The sequence below is a fragment of the Schistocerca piceifrons genome, chromosome 1, assembly GCF_021461385.2.
Source record: "Schistocerca piceifrons isolate TAMUIC-IGC-003096 chromosome 1, iqSchPice1.1, whole genome shotgun sequence".
NCBI classification, from domain to species: Eukaryota; Metazoa; Arthropoda; class Insecta; order Orthoptera; family Acrididae; genus Schistocerca; species Schistocerca piceifrons.
In genome coordinates, this window is record NC_060138.1 from 1,111,961,346 (window position 1) to 1,111,982,460 (window position 21,115).

The window sequence follows — 21,115 nt, forward strand, 5'->3', positions numbered from 1 at the left end:
CTGTGTAAAATCGAACTGGTATCCCATCAGGTCCAGCGGCCTTTCCTCTTTTGAGCGATTTTAATTGTTTCTCTATCCCTCTGTCGTCTATTTCGATATCTACCATTTTGTCATCTGTACGACAATCTAGAGAAGGAACTACAGTGCTGTCTCCCTCTGTGGAACAGCTTTGGAAAAAGACACTTAGTATTTCGGCCTTTAGTCTGTTATCCTCTGTTTCAGCACCATTTTGGTCACAGAGTGTTTGGACATTTTGTTTTGATCCACCTACCGCTTTGACATAATACCAAAATTTCTTAGGATTTTCTGCCAAGTCAGTACATAGAACTTTACTTTCGATTTCATTGAACGCCTCTCGCATAGCCCTCCTCACACTACATTTCGCTTCGCGTAACTTTTGTTTGTCTTCAAGGCTTTGGCTATGTTTATGTTTGCTGTGAAGTTCCCTTTGCCTCCACAGCAGTTTTCTAACTCGGTTGTTGTACCACGGTGGCTCTTTTCCATCTCTTACAATCTTGCTTGGCACATACTCATCTAACGCATATTGTACGATGGCTTTGAACTTTGTCCACTGATCCTGAACACTATCTGTACTTGAGACAAAACTTTTGTGTTGAGCCGTCAGGTACTCTGTAATCTGCTTTTTGTCACTTTTGCTAAACAGAAAAATCTTCCTACCTTTTTTAATATTTCTATTTACGGCTGAAATCATCGATGCCGTAACCGCTTTATGATCGCTGATTCCCTGTTCTGCGTTAACTGTTTCAAATAGTTCGGGTCTGTTTGTCACCAGAAGGTCTAATATGTTATCGCCACGAGTCGGTTCTCTATTTAACTGCTCAAGGTAGTTTTCAGATAAAGCACTTAAAAATTTCACTGAATTCTTTGTCCCTGCCACCCGTTATGAACGTTTGAGTCTCCCAGTCTATATCCGGCAAATTAAAATCTCCACCCAGAACTATAACATGGCGGGGAAATCTACTCGAAATATTTTCCAAATTATCCTTCAGGTGCTCAGCCACAACAGCTGCCGAGCCAGGGGGCCTACAGAGACATCCAATTACCATGTCTGAGCCTACTTTAACCGTGACCTTCACCCAAATCATTTCACATTTCGGATCTCCGTCAATTTCCTTTGATACCATTGCACTTCTTATCGCTATAAACACGCCTCCCCCTTCACCGTCCAGCCTGTCTCTGCGATATACATTCCAATCTGAGTTTATAATTTCGTTACTGTTTACATCTGGTTTCAGCCAACTTTCTGTCCCTAGTACTATATGGGCGTTGTGACCGTTTATTAATGAGAGCAGTTCTGGGGCCTTTCTATAGACGCTCCTGCAGTTTACTATTAGCACATTAATATTGTTATTCCCTGTTGCATTTTGCCTACTCCTACCTTGCCGCGTCTCAGAAGGCGTCTTGTCGGGCTTAGGGAGGGATTTCTCTAACCTAAAAAACCCCAAAATGCACTCCACACGTACTCCGCTACCCTTGTAACCGCTTCCGGCGTGTAGTGCACGCCTGACCTATTCAGGGGGACCCTACATTTCTCCACCCGATAGCGGAGGTCGAGAAATTTGCACCCCAGATCTCCGCAGAATCGTCTGAGCCTCTGATAAGGAAAGAATTGTAGAAAGCTGGAAAGAATACTTCTCAGAACTGTTGAATCGCCCTGACCAAGATGAGATATTACCTGCACACACTACGGAGGAACGGAAAGATGAAGAAGAATGGGAAGTTAGTGAAGAAGACGTGAAGATTGCAATCAAAGGACTCAGGAACAACAAAGCCCCAGGGAAAGGCAGAATAACATCAGAATTAATCAAGGAGGGAGGTGAGAGCTTACAGTTAGAGATATATAAACTGATCCAATTGACATGGGAGAAGGAGACACTGCCAGAAGAATGGAAATTGGCTATAATATGCCCAATATATAAGAAGGAAACCAAAATGGAATGCGGTAACTACAGAGGAATCCGCTTGTTGAATGTAACACATAAGGTGCTGTCCATCATTATCTTCAGAAAATTGCAACCATTCACAGAAAACAACATACAGGAGTACCAAGCTGGCTTTCGACCAAACCGATCGTCAATGGATCATATTTTCACACTAAGCCAATTGTTTGAAAAACACTGGCAATATGATAAAGATATCTACCGCCTGCTCATCGATTTTCAACGTGCATATGACAGTATCCACAGGAATAGCCTATACAATGCAATGCGTGACTTCAGAACCCCTGAGAAGCTAATGAGAATGGTGCAGCTTGTATGGAAGGCTCAAAGGCAGCAGTACGTTTCCGAGGAGCCACATCAGAAACATTCGAGATTGAGGCAAGCCTCAGACACGGGGATGCTCTCTCATGTGTTTTGTTCAATGTCATCTTAGAGAAAGTAATAACAGAGTGTAGGTAACAGGTGTGGGCTGGAGTAGAGATGGACGGTAACTTTAACAGTCTCGCATATGCAGATTACATAGTACTACTAAGTGAATTAAAAGCACGAGTTGAAAGAATTGTACCAGAAAATGGACAATTGTGCACAGAAGATAGGGCTCAAGGTGAATCGAGACAAAACAGAGTTCATGCAATTAGGAAGAAGACAAGGGCAGGAAGAATTTCTTGACATAGATGGCAAGAGGTTCAAGAGAGTACACCAGTTCAAATACTTGGGATCTTGGTTTACCACGGTCAACAACATAAAAATGGACATCAAGGAAAGAATAACAGTGAGAATGAAATGCATGCATTCCCTCAGAGGGACGCTCGGCTCTAAATCGATCTCAGTGAACACTAAGATGAAAGTCTACAACACAGTGATATGCCCAGCAGTAATGTACAGTTCAGAAACATGGAGCATGACTAAGCGAGAAAGGGAAAACTGTTAATATTAGAAAGAAGAGTAATGAGGAAGATATGGGGACCAGTTTTAGACAACGGAGAATGGAGGAGGAAAAACGAGGAAATTTACCTTCTGATGCGACAACCAACTATCCGACAGAAGATAAAGAGCAAAAGAATACAACGCGTGTGCCATCTAGCTCATATAACAGACGGAAGACAGGCGAAGATGGCACTAGCGGGGAAACTAAACACCAAACGCCCCATTGGACGACGAAGGCAGCGCTGGATGGACCACCTGGCAAAGGACCTAGCAGCCCTGGGAATTGAAGACACCTTGAGGAACCGGGCACAAAACAGGAAGGAATGGAGGCAGTTTGTGGGAGCAGCGCGTGGTCTGCAGGGCCTGTGATCGCTGAATATCTATCTATTCCTTCCTAGAATTATTGTCTCAGTTTTATGACTCTTTAGCTCCAAATTTCATATCCTTACAATTTTTTAAAGAACATTGTTAAACACTAAAGGTGGTAAACCATTCCGTTGTCTAACACCAGTTTTTATTTCAAATGGCTGAGATAATTCTCCCATAAGTGTAACTTTAGATAGCTTCTTTGTTAGAGTTTTGTAGTGTCGGTAGCTGGGCCGACACCGTGAAGTTGATGGCTGAAAATGAAGGCTAGACTAACGCTGTAGCCGATAGTGCACGCAAGGCTAAAGCAGACGGGCGTGAAGTCTGGAACATGAGAACTTATAAATGAATAAGAAGAAAAGTATGTAGATGCTTATTACTTATCTTTTAATTGTTCTTTGGAATACATCTCTCTTGAATACTCGTAAGCTATAGGCACTGATACAAATGGCTCCTTGCTAGTTCGTAGCCATTAACTTAGCTGATGGCTATTCTGTCTCTCGGCTAATGAGAGAGAAAGGCTTCATACAACTGGTCGGTAGCTAGGTTCTCGTACAACTGGTCGGTAGCTAGGTTCTCGTACAACTGGGCGGTAGCTAGGTTCTCGTACAACTGGGCGGTAGCTAGGTTCTCGTACAACTGGGGCGAGTCCACTCTCGTATCACGAGACCTGCCTTGGTGGTGGCGCTAGGTCTGCGATTACAGTGGCGACACGCGGGTCCGACATGTACTACATGGACCGCGGCCGATTTAAGCTACCACCTAGCAAGTGTGGTGTCTGGCGGTGACACCACATTCCTCCCCCGCAAATCGGCGAACGGTCGTGAGATAAGGCTTCCGCCCGCCGTGGGGAGGACCACATGTTGACGTATGCGAGGAGGTGGGGAGCCTAACAACAGGCGAGGCTGTGCCACCCGCACCCGGCCATCCGGTCCGAGGGGAGCTAGGAAACGCCTGCAAAACTAGTCCAGGGTGCACGTCAACATGCGGTGTATGCGCCCGTAATAAGACAGGAGGGACCGAAGGGTCGATTTCCATGGCGTCGGGGTAGCCGACGCGCGATGACGTCATGTGGTCCGGAGCGGGCGGGAGTTCCATGGCGGAGGACAGCTGGTCACGGGAAGCGATCGGCGGCGCGTGACCCTGGGAGGCGCTTGGCGGCTGCAACGAAGCGTCGAACGCGGGCGGCGCCGGCGGGAGAACAATCGGCGGCGGCGGCGGCTGCTGCTGCTGCTGCTGCTGCTGCGGCGGCGGCGGCGGCGCGTCGCCATGGGGCAAAATGGAAGGCATCGTCGGTAACACCTGGGGATGAGGCGAGCCAGTAGATGGGTCCCCAGGGCGCTGACCGGACGGCACCGTCGCTGAAAGCAGACGGGGAGCGGCAGAACCCGAGCGACGACAGAGGCGCAGCTGATTGAGATGCCGACGCACCTCACCAGAGGCCCCCAAAACCAAATACATCGCGCGGCCGAGGCAGCGAAGAATGCGCCCTGCGAGCCAACGCCGTGAACCTCGATAGGTGCGATAAAATACAACGTCGCCTGGAGCAAAAGCAGGAGTCTGCCGCTGCACAGGAACCTGATGCGGCGGATGCAGCAAAGACATCAAGGTGCGATGAGGACGACCGTGGAGCAACTCAGCCGGCGAGCGACCATCTCGGGGCTGAGAGCGATACGAAGACAAAAAGAGCAACAATGCGTCCTCCCGAGAATGCGACTCTTTCAATTTCAACATCTGTGACTTGAAAGTCCGGACCAATCGTTCAGCGGCACCGTTGGACTGAGGCGAAAACGGCGCGGATGTCAGATGTTGAATACCATTGGCCTGGCAGAATGACTGAAATTCTGCGGACATGAATTGTGGGCCATTGTCGGAAACAATAGTCTGCGGAAGACCTTCAATGCAAAAGATAGCAGACAACGCTTGGATGGTGGCGGAGGACGTCGTGGAAGACATCCGGACAACAAAAGGAAAATTACTGAAGGCGTCGACCAGAACCAACCATCGAGCATTCCAGAATGGACCAGCAAAATCAATGTGCAAGCGTTGCCAAGGGGAAGTGGCTTTTGGCCATGCAAAGACTTTCCGCGGCGGTGCGGATTGTTGTTCGGCACACGCCGGGCACGAAGAACACATATTCGTAATCGCAGCATCGATTCCGAACCAAGTACAGTGCTGACGAGCAAGTTGTTTCGTTCGCACGATACCCCAATGTCCTTGGTGAAGAAGCCGTAAAACAGAGGACTGTAACGAACGTGGGACCACGACTCGGGACTGATCATTATCAGAACGCAACAACAAAACACCACGTCGAACAAAAAGTCTCTCCTTGTGAGCAAAAAATCGGCGAACCAACGGATCCTCGATCCGAGACTTTGACAAAGGCCATTGCGTAGCAACAAAACGTAAAACAGTAGCAAGGACAGGGTCAGCAGCTGTGGCTGTAGCGACCCGACGAAAATCAATCGGAAACGATTCGACCACTTCATCGGTTTCCGAATCAATGAACATGCAAGCAAGTTCGGAAGAATCGAATGCTTTATCCTCAGCAACAGGCAAACGGGACAACGCATCGGCGTTTCCGTGCTTAGCAGTGGACCGATACAAGATATCGTAGCGGTACTGCGAGAGGAAAATAGACCAGCGAATGAATTTCTGCGCTGTACGTGGAGGTACAGGCTTGGTCGGATGAAAAAGCGATGTCAAAGGTTTGTGGTCTGTGATGATGGTAAAGTGACGACCATACAAGAAATCATGGAACTTAGTAACACCAAACACGAGAGCCAAGGCTTCTTTCTCGATCTGTGAATAATTTCTTTGCGCAGACGAGAGCAATTTGGACGCAAAGGCAATAGGGCGATCATGGGAGCCAACTTTGTGCGCAAGCACAGCACCGATCCCGAAATCCGAGGCATCTACCATCAACAAAAGGGGTTTCTGGGGATCGAATGGCGTAAGGCAAGTATTAGAAAGCAACGCCGATTTCAACTGGCGAAAGGCGCGTTCACATTCCGTCGTCCAGACGAACGGAACACCTTTACGGCGTAAGCGATGAAGCGGAGCTGAAATGGAAGAGGCATTGCGCACATATTTATGATAATAGTTAATTTTACCCAACACACTCTGTAGCTGTTTCAGATTTTGAGGGGAAGGCAAATCTTGTATGGCACGGAGGTGCTCTGGACTCGGATGTAGGCCTTGGGCATTAATGACATGTCCCAGGTATGGTAAGTCACGAGCAAAAAACACACATTTGTCCTTCCTCAAGCGAAGACCATTTTGCCGCAAGACCTGAAATAATGTTCGTAAATTCGCAAGATGATCTTCTGTCTGTCCGGAGATCACTATATCGTCCAGATAGTTTGCTGCAGTAGGGACCGACGCACAAATAGTCTGTAAATATTGCTGAAACAAGGCAGGGGCGGATGCACACCCGAAAGGCAGTCTTTTGAAGCGGTACAATCCAAGATGCGTGTTAACCACCAAGACGCGCTGGGATTCGTCGTCCACCGGTATTTGCAAGTACGCATCGGCTAGGTCCAACTTTGAAAAATATTTTCCCGGGCACAGTTTAGCAAAAAGATCTTCCGGGCGGGGCAAAGGAAAAGTAGCAGTCACTAGCTGTGGATTCACTGTGGCCTTGAAGTCCACGCAAAGTCTCAATTTTCCGGAAGGTTTTGGCAAAATTACTAAGGGTGAGGCCCAGAGAGAAGCTTGCACACGTTCAATTACACCCTGTGATTCGAGATCGTGTAACGTTCTTGCGACCTCATCACGCAATGCGTGGGGAACATTGCGCGCCCTGAAAAATTTCGGTTGCGCGTTTACCTTCAGTTCTAAATGTGCTTCATAGTTTTTAGCGCAACCTAAGCCCGGTGCAAAAATGTCTGCAAATTCGTCACACAGCCGAGAAACACTGTCTGTAGGCACAGTCTGATTCACTGATAGGACCTGATTTACAATAGACATGTTAAACAACTTAAATAAATCTAGACCAAATAAGTTCACTGCAGAAGAAGAACGTAAAATGACACAAGTTTTGTTTGTCCCTTGTATGTTGCAAGAAGGCTGCACTGTCCTAACACAGGAATTTTCTGTCCGGAATATGTAGTTAGCTTAACATTTGCGGCACGCAACGGAGGTGCGCCCAGTTGTTTGTACGTGTCGTGATTGAGCAATGAAACTGCAGCTCCGGTATCGAGCTGGAATGGTATCACTTTGCCTTCAAAGTCTAAGTCCACAAAAAGTTTATTGTTCTGCTGACGACAAGAGCGACTGTTTTGTGCAATTGGAACAGACACTGGTACAGAATCACTTGCTAATTGACGTGATTTCCGGCGACGTCGACGCACAGTTTTTGTGGGACGATCACAGTTACTGTTAGAGAAAGTGTCACTGGACGAAGCGGAATTAACGACATGAATGTCCATGGGCGAAGGTCCACGAGCCTGAGTGTCCTTGGTTCGATTCCGGCGCGAAGCAAAGGGCCTGGAATGGTTGTGATTGTCTGATCTGAGCTTTTTCTGGCAAACACTTTGAACATGTCCTTTCTTAGTGCAGAAAAAGCAAATAACTTGGCGTGACGGGCAATGTTCACGCGAATGTCTAGTAGCACACCGCGGGCATGATTTCACTGCATTTGTGGGCTGGCGCGGCACACCTGGGTTAGCACGCGGCGGCAGCTGTGCGGACGGCCGCGAGGGCAGTTGACCGGGCCGCGTTGCGCGAGCGCGCCCGGCGGGCCGGTTAATGTTACACACAGCTGGCGAAGGTTCAAAAGATTCCTGAGCACAGTCAAGTGTGTCCTGTCTATCCAATATGTCTATTACTTGTTGAAGGGAGGGATTAACTAGTTTCAAAATTTGCTCCCGTATGCGAACATCAGAAACGTTCTGTGCAATTGCATCACGCACCATTGTATCTGAATAAGAAAGACCACAGTCACATTCAAAGGCACAGTCCCTAGTAAGTCCTTGCAATGTTGCTACCCACTCCCTATTAGTTTGACCGGCCGTACGTTTTGTACGAAAAAACGTATACCGTTTTGCAACCACATTAACTGTTTCTTTGAAATAGGCATCTAATGCAGACAAAATTTCCTCGTAGGACAGAGTTGCTACGTCTCGTCGGGGAAACAATTTCACTATCACACGGTATGTGGACACACCGACACAAGAAAGCAAAAACGGCTGCCGCTCATTACCTTGAATTCTGTAGGCAGCAAGGTGAAAGGTGAACTGGCGAGACCACTCTTGCCACGTCTCATCGGCTGCCACGTATGGTCGAAAGGGAGGTGCAACAGCGTTTAGTGGCAGCGGTAGCGAAGAAGCGGCGGCGGCCGCATCGGTTTGAATGGTACGTTGACCCTGGACGAGCTGTCCAAGGGCATCCAGTAACGCCTGCGTCTGCTGATTCTGCAAGCGATAAAATTCGGACAGTACATCTGGAGAATGTGGCGAAGCCATGACACAATTAAATGTAAGCAATCAGAAAAAGGTCACTTTTCCCTCGTCGCCAATATATGTAGTGTCGGTAGCTGGGCCGACACCGTGAAGTTGATGGCTGAAAATGAAGGCTAGACTAACGCTGTAGCCGATAGTGCACGCAAGGCTAAAGCAGACGGGCGTGAAGTCTGGAACATGAGAACTTATAAATGAATAAGAAGAAAAGTATGTAGATGCTTATTACTTATCTTTTAATTGTTCTTTGGAATACATCTCTCTTGAATACTCGTAAGCTATAGGCACTGATACAAATGGCTCCTTGCTAGTTCGTAGCCATTAACTTAGCTGATGGCTATTCTGTCTCTCGGCTAATGAGAGAGAAAGGCTTCATACAACTGGTCGGTAGCTAGGTTCTCGTACAACTGGGCGGTAGCTAGGCTCTCGTACAACTGGGCGGTAGCTAGGTTCTCGTACAACTGGGGCGAGTCCACTCTCGTATCACGAGACCTGCCTTGGTGGTGGCGCTAGGTCTGCGATTACAGTGGCGACACGCGGGTCCGACATGTACTACATGGACCGCGGCCGATTTAAGCTACCACCTAGCAAGTGTGGTGTCTGGCGGTGACACCACAAGTTTCATGAATTATGTTTGCTAATTTTGCTTTAACACCAAATTCTCTGATGATTTTATCTATTGTTTCTCTGTCTACTGATTCAAATTTTTTTTTAATCAACAAATGATACTACTATACGTTTGCTGGTTAACATTCTATGGCGGATTATTCATTATCAGTTAAATATATATTCTACGTAGGATCTTCCCTTTTGAAAACCTCCCTGATATTCTGACTGTTTGTCTAAAGTTCCTACAGTTCTGTCCAGGAGAACTTATGATAAAATTTTTTATGGCACAGACAAAAGTGACATTCCTCTACATTTGTTGTCATTTTGTGTGTCTCCCTTTTATGTAATGGGTGGATTAACGTTATTTTTCATTCTTCTGAAATCTTTTGAGTTTTCCAAGTATTCTCAAAAAGCAGTTGTAGATCATTTATATTGGTTCTGACCATTTCAGTAATTCCTGCTGTAATGGAGTCTTCACCGCTTGCTTTGTTGTTTTTGAGTGATTTGATGGCTTCATGAATTTCGTGCTCTATTGGTAGAAAATATTTCTCTAGATTTTTTTATATTGCTGGAAATTCCAATTTAATTGTTGCAACAGGACAGTTTAAGAGCCCGTCAAAAAACTGTTGCTAGTATATCGACATTTTCTTTGTTATTTAATGCTATTCTAAAACTTTCATCTTTGAAACAAATATCTGGTGCTTGTACATGTACAAAAGTTTCTTAAAACTTTATACTGTTATTTTTAGTAAAATTTTCTTATATTTCCATGGGCTTAGTGTGGGGCGGTGGATTAATAAATATTCTTCACGGTCTTCTTATTTTGTTCACTGAAAGATATATTTCTACTCTCTCTTTACTCAGTGGAACCAGAAACTACAATTATAAATAAAAGTTCTGAGTTCTAACTGATTCAATTATATTTATGAAAATTTCACACGCACAGTATAGTAAGATTCCTAATGATAATAAGAGGAATGCTATCTCTATCATAAACAGCACTATGAGCAGTTCAGTGGCGACCTCTGCGGTTAGTTCCCAATAAATGGTCTTTCGCCCTGACTTATAATAATCTAAATTAACTTGTCGCCACAAAAGTGGAAAATAATCACACTACTTGCCACACGTTTTTGGTATCATTAAAGGCGGCAGTTGCTTATGCGAAATCTAAGAGATCCAGGACGGTATACAGTCTTCGCGAGTTCTCTTTCTACTCTTACTGAACATGCATTTATTTGCAGTCTGGCTGTGACATCAACCGAGGCAATGGAGGCAATGCGTAAGGCAGCGTTCGACAGACGCGGACGGTGCGAAGTGAAGTCGTTGCCTTTTTTTTTCTTTATTGTTATTTCACTCCCGAAAATGGGGCGGGCTGGTAGCGGCAGATTTACAGAAACAACATAGTCACATGAGAAAAGAACACATGACAGAGAATGGTATACAGTGATGAAAAAAAAAACAAGAACAGAAAATTAGACGAGTATAAAGTGCAGATATAAAAACAAAATAGACGAGACCCACATACACATACGAAGAATGAACACTGTGAGTCGACACAAAAAACAAAGAAACGAATTATGCTGGCGACACTGTTGGTGCTGGTGGAACGTAGAACTGCACATGGCACTGGAGTAACACTGACACCACAACAGAAACGTTAAAAATCACTGCACCGAAGGGGACTTACCATCGGGAAAGGAGCTAGAAGCCCGGGGGGGGGGGGGGTGAAAAGGAGAGGAAAAAGAAGGTGTTCGGCAGGGGAAAAGGGGGAAGAAAGGAAGGGGGACAGGGAGGGAGAGAGGGAGCCCTGAGGAGCGGGGGGGGGGGGGGAGGAGGAGGGATTATATCTGGTAGGAGGATGAGATGGAAGGCACGAGGACCGAGGACATCATCCAGGAGAGGAAGTTGAAGTCGTATTTATATAGGAACACAGCGGACAGCCGAAGGAACACCTGCAGTCATCCGCTCTATGCCCCGGTAGTAGCCTTTAAATGGCCTCTTTCTCGGACACATAACATTTTATAACACTGTTGAGTCTTAATTTAGATTCTTTGTAATTTTTGTATGAATGGAATTAAGTTGTCTATAATCACAGAAAAGAATTTAGCACGCCTGCATTTAAATTTTGCCACCTAGAATTTTTGTAACGGAACTGACAGCAGAACAGGACTTCTGAACTACAAGTTCAAGAGATGTTGTAATGATTGTTATTTACATCAAAGTCTCGAAACTCGTTATAGCTCTATTATGTAATGGGTTTCATCAGCTACTGTAATCAAAAGTCTCTTGTCATTAATGGAACTTAATCTACTACAAATAAGGACGTTTTTGTTCCAAATATAGTTTTCAGTAAATTACTCGAAAACTATTAGAGGTAGCTTCAGGGGGTCACATAGTTACTGTTTTTATATCGAACTTAGGCTTCATACAAATTTTCATATTACTAAGTGTAACATTTAGTGCCTTCAATTTTTCTTACAAAATCCGATTTTGACAAAAATATTGTTTTGATCAAGTTGAAGCTTTCAATAGTTGATTTTGACATACATTTGTACGTTCTGACCAATTTTTGGCTTTCTAGCTTTATTATTTAGTATCACTTGTTTTTTACTTAAAATAATATATTTAGGGAAACATATTCATCTGATCACTCTGAAATCTACCAAATTAAACATTAATATACTGAAGCATATGTTGACGAAGTTTGCAAAAGCTTCTTTAATTTTTAATTTCATTCATAAATTATGGCGCGTTATGATGACGTGGCGTTATTCGTAGAGAACTGGCACACTCTCTCGCCTCTGTATCTCTGACAATGATGCAGCGCTTGTTTCGCCACAGCCCGTCAATCAGAAGAGTAAATAAATACAGTATCACCACACTCCGGTCACTGTTTAGCTTCACTATTTGCACGAGAGATGCGATTAATTTTGCTAACTCGCGCACAGAAGTGGCTTCGGAAGCTTCACCGATTTATGTGGGAGCGTGGAAGCAAGCCCCAGTTTCGTCATGCGAATGCAGAAGCAAAGATCCGTAAAATTCGTTTCATCGGTGTAAGACCTTTTGTTCTGTCCGACCGCCGAACAGAGTCATTCGACAGCCTCGAACGAGTCCAGTTCATATCTAATGCGTTTTACAAATTACATTTTCAGATATTTAGACGGGGCAATCAAAGTAGTAATGAACATGCATCTCAAGTGCGTAAGTCGAAATCATTCCGTTCGACGATCGAGCAAGGTGACTGGAACCGTATGCAGTAGGCCTTTGGTTCAAATTCCCCAGCCGTCCACGTTTTGCTTTTCCGTGGTTTCAAATGCTCTAACGGGAGTGCTGCACTCATTTCTTGCACATCGTTTCCATCTGCAGGCTCGTGCACCGTCTCTAAAGACCTAGTGATGGAACGGACATTAAATCCTAATCTCCCTTTTTTCTTACTTTACGGTTTTTCCACATTTCAGGAAGTTTTTTTAATTTTTTTTATGGTCTCCACACGGCTTCCTTCCAGCCACACTTCAGAACCTGAATTGTGGATCCAGTACACTGTACGGACTCGTCCTGACACGCTGCAGCGACACAAAAACTGAAGCATCCCGAACGGAAAGAAGAAACGAAATCATACTTCACGGGTTTGAGGCGGTCTGAGCCCACTGATTCGATTGGGAAGCTATTCAGAAAGCCATCGCATGCTCTCCTGGGACAGTCTGGCCCACATCTGTCGTAACTGATCCCTTCCCAGGTTTCGTCGGCGACAGACTGGTGGTTCTGCTGCCCAGCGCAGTATCTCGACACCAGGCAAACGGTTCATAGAGACGTGTGCCAGCTGTGTACAGCTGAAAAATGGCGCCACGGTACTGTTGCACGAGAGCTAAGGCACGAGGAACACAAGTGGGAAAATTCAAAAGTGCCGTTCAGTGTACCTTAGACAAATATGTTCCGAGCAGGGTCATCAGAGAGGTAACACACGAGGACACAGGACGTACTTGATGTACCATTGTGCCCTCAGTCACTAGGCCTACCAACGGTATCCAGAAGTCATAACCTATTGCTCCCCGCACCGTGATATGATACCAGGGAAGTAACACCGCTGTCCCTCTCCAAAATGTTGAAAGAATGGAACCTCTGCCACACTCCCTGACAATGGTCATCAGGGGTCGTGCAGAACCGCGTTTCACGGCTGAACACAATGTGACGCAGTTCGTCAGCAGTCCGTGCCTCCTAGTAGAGGTAACGCTCCAGACGCGACCGCCTGTGTCGTTGTGTTGACGGCAGCGTGCGCGTGGGACAGTGATTCCCTAGTCTGGCTGCTGGCAGCCTCCGACGGATGACGCAGATTGTTGCAGGGCGTGCACTACATGATCTTAGATGCCAGGCATGGATGTGAAGAGGTTACCGTGTGTTCGGTCAACTATACGATGATCCTCCCTCGTAGTGGACCAGAACCTTGGTGACGAGTATGCCTCCCCTCACATTGCCATACAGTCCAACATTGGGCCACTGTCACACCCGAACGCCCAACAAATCTGGATATTGCACTATTCGACCAGCTTTCAAAGAAGCTGCTTTCAAACTTCGTCAGGCGCTGATTAACGTCGTGTTACAGAAACATGTGGCACCTGTAGAGTTCTTCACTATGATCACCTGACATGTGACGCTATTCACGCCCCTCATACACTACTGGCCATTAAAATTGCTACACAAAGAAGAAATGCAGATTATAAACGGGTATTCATTAGACAAATATACTAGAACTGACATGTGATTACATTTTCACGCAATTTGGGAGCATAGATCCTGAGAAGTAAGTCCCCAGAACAACCACCTCTGGCCGTAATAACGGCATTGATACGCCTGGGCATTGAGTCAAACAGAGCTTGCATGGCGTGTACAGGTACAGCTGCTCATGCAGCTTCAACACAGTACCACAGTTCATCAAGAGTAGTGACTGGCGTATTGTGACGAGCCAGTTGCTCGGCCACCATTGACCAGACGTTTTCAATAGGTGAGAAATCTGGAGAATGTGCTGACCAGGGCAGCAGTCGAACATTTTCTGTATCCAGAAAGGCCCGTACAGGACCTGCAACATGCGGTCGTGCATTATCCTGCTGAAATGTAGGGCTTCGCAAGGATCGAATGAAGGGTAGAGCCACGGGACGTAACACATCTGAAATGTAACGTCCACTGTTCAAAGTGCTGTCAACGCGAACAAGAGGTAACCGAGACGTGTAACCAATGGCACCCCATACCATCACGCCGGGTGATACGCCAGTATGGCGATGACGAATACATGCTTCCAATGTGCGTTCACCGCGATGTCGCCAAACACAGATGCGACCATCATGATGCTGTAAACAGAACCTGGATTTATACGAAAAAATGACGTTTTGCCATTCGTGCACTCAGGTTCGTCGTTGAGTACACCAACGCAGGCGCTCCTGTCTGATGCAGCGTCAAGGGTAACCGCAGCCACGGTCTCCGAAATGAAAGTCCATGCTGCTGCAAACGTCGTCGAACTGTTAGTGCAGATGGTTGTTGTCTTGCAAACGTCCCCATCTGTTGACTGCGCGATTCGTTACAGCCATGCGGATAAGATGCCTGTCATCTCGACTGCTAGTGATACGAGGCCGTTGGGATCCAGCACGGCGTTCCGTATTACCCTCCTGAACCCACCGATTCCATATTCTGCTAACAGTCATTGTCGCGATACGATAAACCGCAATCGCGATGTGCTACAATCCGACCTTTATCAAAGCCGGAAACGTGATGGTACGCATTTCTCCTCCTTACACGGGGCGTCACAGCAACGTTTCACCAGGCAACGCCGCTCAACTGCTGTTTGTGTATGAGAAATCGGTTGGAGACTTTCCTCATGTCAGCACGTTGTAGGTGTCGCCACCGGCGCCAACCTTGTGTGAATGCTCTGAAAATATAATCATTTGCATATCACAGCATCTTCTTCCTGTCTGTTAAATTTAGCGTCTGTAGCACGTCATCTTCGTGGTGTAGCAATTTTAATGGCCAGTAGTGTCTATCGTACCAGATATGGTAAAAACAATAAACACAGACTAACACCCTGGTAACCAGTTATCGCAGTCACACATTTTACACTTACATCCGACCTTGTCTTCTGAATGCTTCAAGTTTTTTTGTAAGGCAGTGTGTATTCTGAGGATGCACACAGCAACGGCACACTGTGAAGAAACGTGTCCTCTCCTTCAAAAGGCAACGATGCTACTGCGAGAGGCGAAGGTGAGGTCTTTTCGCTCTTGTGACTTCGTCTCAGAAGGGACATCTCTCTGCTCAAACAGGAATTTGCATTTAGACATTTGTACAAGGGCCCAGCTCACATTGCTAACCACACCTGCAACAGCATGTGATTGTGTTGCTCTTAGGTTGTACACAATAGTGCTTTCAGTCTTTGAGGAGGGGAGATTAACACGCTAGTCGATCAGTTATCACGGCAAAATGTTCAAATGTGCGGGAATTCCTAAGGGACCAAACTGCTGAGGTCATCTGTCCCTAGACTTACACACTATTTTAACTTACGCTAAGAACAACACATACACCCATGCGCGAGGGAGGACTCGGACCTCCGGCGGAAGGAGCTGCGTAATCCATGACATGGCACCTCCGACCACACGGCCACTGTACGCAGCCTCACACAACAAGTAGTTTACGTGTGTCAGCATTCTCATAAACACAGAAAAATTAACGAAAACAATAATTATGGAAGCCGAAGAAGTGATTTAAAATTTGTACCATGGCTGGGACTTGAACCCGCATCTCCTTGCTTACCTTTTTTTTTCTCAGCACACAGAGCTACCGTGCCGGCAACTAAGCGCGTATGCTAGTCATTACATCACCACAGCTGTTGGCTAACATTTCTGCACACACTACACTAGTCCAATCGTAACTAGAAGGGGAAAATAAACTGAAGATGTGAATCGTTAGGGAGGGCATTGGACTAAGGTAGTCTGTGCAGTTACGTTAGCTATACAGCTGTCGTGGTGTAATGGCTAGCATACCTGCCTAATCGCCGCCACGGTAGCTCCGCGTGTTCGGTCAGAGGGTTTAGCTACCCTCTGTAATAAAACAAGTGAGTAAACGGATCAACGAACAACCTGCACGGGTGTCATCGGACGTTCGCCACGAACAAATTCAACGGACAAGATAGAACAAAATGAGGTAAAAAAAAAAAAGCCAGCAGACTGTGTTCAAGTTCTGCACATAGCACAAATTTTAAATCATTTTTTTTCAGCTTCCATCTTTATGATAGATAAAGATGAGACTCAAATGCCTCGAAGAATATTTAATTCTGCCAGAAACCAAGTTAACAAGGCGTTATCCAAAGGTGTAGGACAGGATGATGGCACCTTGGCAATGCTTTTGGTGAATCTGATTATTCACAAACATAACACTCATTTGACTGATCAACTGAATTTATATGGGACAGTGTATGGATAAGAAAACGACTTTATAGGCGATAACGCGATTAATAGTGTTTAAGACTGCAGTGTTAGGGGCAGTGAAGGAAACAGTATTCCTCAGAGAGAAGCTAACAGTTCTGGTGACTGAGTCTTCACCAGGAGAGAAAACCAATACCGTTAGTATTGTAATAATATTTTCCGAAGAACGTCTTGAATGTATTTAAGATGATTGTCGAACACCTCCAAGTAAAATTATGACCAACGGTCGCTCGGCTTCAGACTGTAGCGCCTAGAACCGCACGGCCACTCCGGCCGGCTGTTAATTAAATGTCAAATAAAACTATACATTTATCAAAGGAATATTTGATTATGCAGAGAAAAAAAAGACGTAATAAACACCCATTTCGCGAAAACAAGGCAATCAAAGAAATGAAGATGAAATAACACATTCCATCCCAATTTCACATAGCAAGAAATGAAGAAAAATTTGTCCATTACTGCACCTGAAATTTTGGGCAATTCAAAAAGCGAGAGAAACTGGGTACAGAAAGTTTAAATATTCTGCAGTTTTCATACCACGTTTCAAGAAATTACACAAAATGTGCTTAGACACATCACTGCTTCAGTGGCAGTCAGAAATTTTAAGAAAGATCGAGATATTCGCCAGTCTGGAGCTCGTTTTGTCGAAGATGTGAACAACGTTTGTCATTTTAATGATGTGCTTCTATATGAAATGTCCATCGTGAAGATCGACGAAAGCGTTCAGATTTTAGCATTCAGGTCTTTGTTACAAAATGTTAATTCCACTTTAACAGTAAATCATGAACTATTATAGATATGTTCAATATTCAAGTTTTATTCGGATCACCGTGAAAATTTATGAAAGATAGTAGACTAAAATAACTGTGGCTTAATTCCCTGAATTACTAAAGAACTAAATAGTTTCCATAAATGTTTCCCTTTACGACCGATCTTACTTTCGCGATATTTAACACTGCAATGTCTCCTTGGCCACAAAAGTCGTCTGCCGGGTTTCCCTATGACATAGGTTCTCGTCTGTCTTACTCGCACACTACAGTGCTTAGGCCTCAAAGACAATAGATGCCTGTAAGTTTCCCCATCTCGTGGTGAATCTGCGCCCTTTGTGAGCATCCCGTCCTGGGCGACAGGGTTTGTTTCACAATTCCTGAATTCTGACTCTTTCGGCCATATCCTTAAATGAGAGCGAAATGCTCGTTAACTTACACGCCTCCATTTCATAACATGTTGGCGAGCCGTATATGTTATGAAGTAGCACCCAAATTTATAAGACAAATTCATAATACAATTATACAGATATCCTATGCGCCAGATCAACAGTGTAATTATTTTTAGTGGTGTTGATGCAGCATGCTTTAAATTTAAAGAAATGTATATCTAACACAAATTATGAATTGCAGGGTGTTAATTCAAATGGCTCCGTGCACTATGCGACTTAACTTCTGAGGTCATCAGTCGCCTAGAACTTAGAATGAATTAAACCTAACTATCCTAAGGAAATCACACACATCCATGCCCGAGGCAGGATTCGAACCTGCGACCGTAGCGGTCGCTCGGCACCAGACTGTAGCGCCTAGAACCGCACGGCCACTCCGGCCGGCTGTTGATTAAATGTCAAATAAAACTATACATTTATCAAAACCGACTGTGTATTGAAATGCCGCAGAAATATCAGCGCCACTGCGCCCACTTTCACAGAACGTTTTTGTTGTAACGAAGTCTCCTGCGGCACTCCACAGATTCGGAGCCGAGTACCCCACAGAAATTCTGTATGGCTCTCCATTCCATCGCCAACGTTTTTCGGGAACATATCTGTTGAAATTCGAATCTGGTGTAGATACCAGAAAACAAAGACTTTCCGAAACCACCCAGGATCTGCACTGAACGCTTCCCCCAGTGGAATCGATGCAAACGGATCTAAACTGCACAGTAAACAATTGATTTACAGCGTTTGCAAATGCTCGTAAATTCTTCACTTATTTTGAAACGTTATTCAAGTTCCACCAGAGACATGCATCTCGTGGCAGATTCCCAATCGACTTCATCGGCAAATTAACATTTTCTTTTAATTTAAACAACTCCCTTTGACTCAAAACTAACAGCAAATGTGAACAAATCTCACCCCTCGTTTAATTCCGCGCAGTGAAGCTGTGTACACAAATCGGTACTCCATACAACAATAAATTATCCCCCAAAATATTCTCAGATAAGTAGGTAAACATACATCTGTCTTTCTAGGTAAGCATTATTAATTTTCATTTCCCAAATTTTTCCGACCTCCATGCACCCAAATTGGCGAGACCATAACTTATAATTTGGAAATTACAACAAACATAAAACCATCCAAAAACTTAAGCCTCATACGTACATGAACATAAATAAAACCCTTATATACCCCCAAAAACCTATTTTATACGCATACTGTGCACCAAATAATTGAGTTCTCCAACCTCCTCGCACCCAGATATGCGTCTTAAGTATCTCTTTATAACTGCACAGAACTTGTGCTTAAAAAAATCCTTATGCGACTAAACAACAGACAAGCTGAAATAAATCCTGAAATAAACATTGCAAATTACCCCTCCATATAGTCTTATAATCTAAACACAGATACATTTATTTCTTAACTTACTTTCCCCTTCTCTTCCATCTCTAGAGTACACATATCCTGTTCGATCCACCCCTCAATTTAGTACTCGTCCCAAAATAATTCATTAAATGCTTCTTTCACCCCAGTTTCATTTTTTTCCCTTCTAGGCCTTTCGCTATCTTAAACTTATGTCGAGTCCACAAATGAGGCAATAACGATCGTAATGTTCTACCGTACCATCGCCAGTCAGTTACAGTAAAATCACATTCCTCCTTAAAATACCATTCTGTACAAATATCGCTTTCTATATTAGAATCAAACTCACTATTTTCTCCCTTAAAATTATCGACATTAGTAGCTACGTCATTATCATGAAATAAAGTGTTACTTTTTACTTCCACATCATTACACCTTCACCAACAGCACTTTCAATAGCCGCTGATACATCATACATCTCGCTAAATAAAACCTCATTTACCTCTGTCGACAAATCACCAACATAAGAACCGTTCATAGTTTCACCGTCCTCCGCCGTTACATCACATAAATTGTAGCTACAGCTTTGTGCAATTTCAGAATCAACAGTACCATTAAATTCTGCTGCGTTTCGATTTAAACCTGCGCAAATACCATTTCCTCTCCTACACGCTCCTGCACCATATTAATTTCAGAACGCACATCATATGCAGATCCTCATTCACTTTCAAACAAACATTCAAGATCCACAGATCCATCCAGACTTTCGGGTTCACCTCCATTAGTAGAAAGACACGCACAGATTCCTTCCTCTGAAGAATCAGTACCAGCAGTTTCAGTTTTCGTAACTGCAGCACATAAAACATCATTACTACCTTCCTTCAAAAAGGAAGGCAGATAGAATCTTTCATTGTATTAACACACACACTCTTTTGCCTCACATTCATAAAATAAATAATTTGGCCCCAAATCGTCGTCATTGCCTTTATCGTTATCTTTCATTGTTTTAGAATTATGCCTTTTACGTACGGTCTGATTTGAAAATTTCCCTATTTGATTCTCATCTCTTACTAATTTCATTTCAATATTCTGACCCCTTTCTGCCGATTTATTAACACCTGTCACATTCCCGTTTACTCGCGTCCTATTCATCGCCAGTTTATCTTGCCATCTGCGGACCTGAGATGCGGCGAAACCTGTTTCCCGAGCCCCCATTACGCTGGTTCATTTCGCCACGTGCTGGTCCCTCAAATCTACGTTCTTGGTGTTGGTCCCTGTCACGAAAGTATCCGTTCCCATTACCCCTTTGAAATTTATCATTGGATGAGTTCCTGTTACCGTTTTCTTTATCAAAAGTGTTGTTTGCGTCCCAGTGATAACTTCCCGGACGTCTTTCATAGTAATTACTCGGACTGTAGCTATGATCTCCACTCTGAAAACTATTTGTCTGCTTACTTTTTGGTTTAAATTTCAATGGCCGTTCTAATTTTTCTACAAAGTCCCAAAATTCGTCTATTGAGCTGCTAGGACTGTGCACTAGATCACACTGCACATTTTCCGGTAACCGCCTTTTCAATGTCATAAGTTCAGTAAGCACTCCCAATGGACGCTTCACATTCATTAATCTCGCAACTTCACGTTTACAAAATTCTCGCATCAGACTGTTTCCATATTTAAATGTTGGCCCGTTCAGAAATTCATTTTGGAGTCGTACTGACTTCGCTTCACTCCAGAACTTGTTCAGGAAACTACTTTCAAATATTT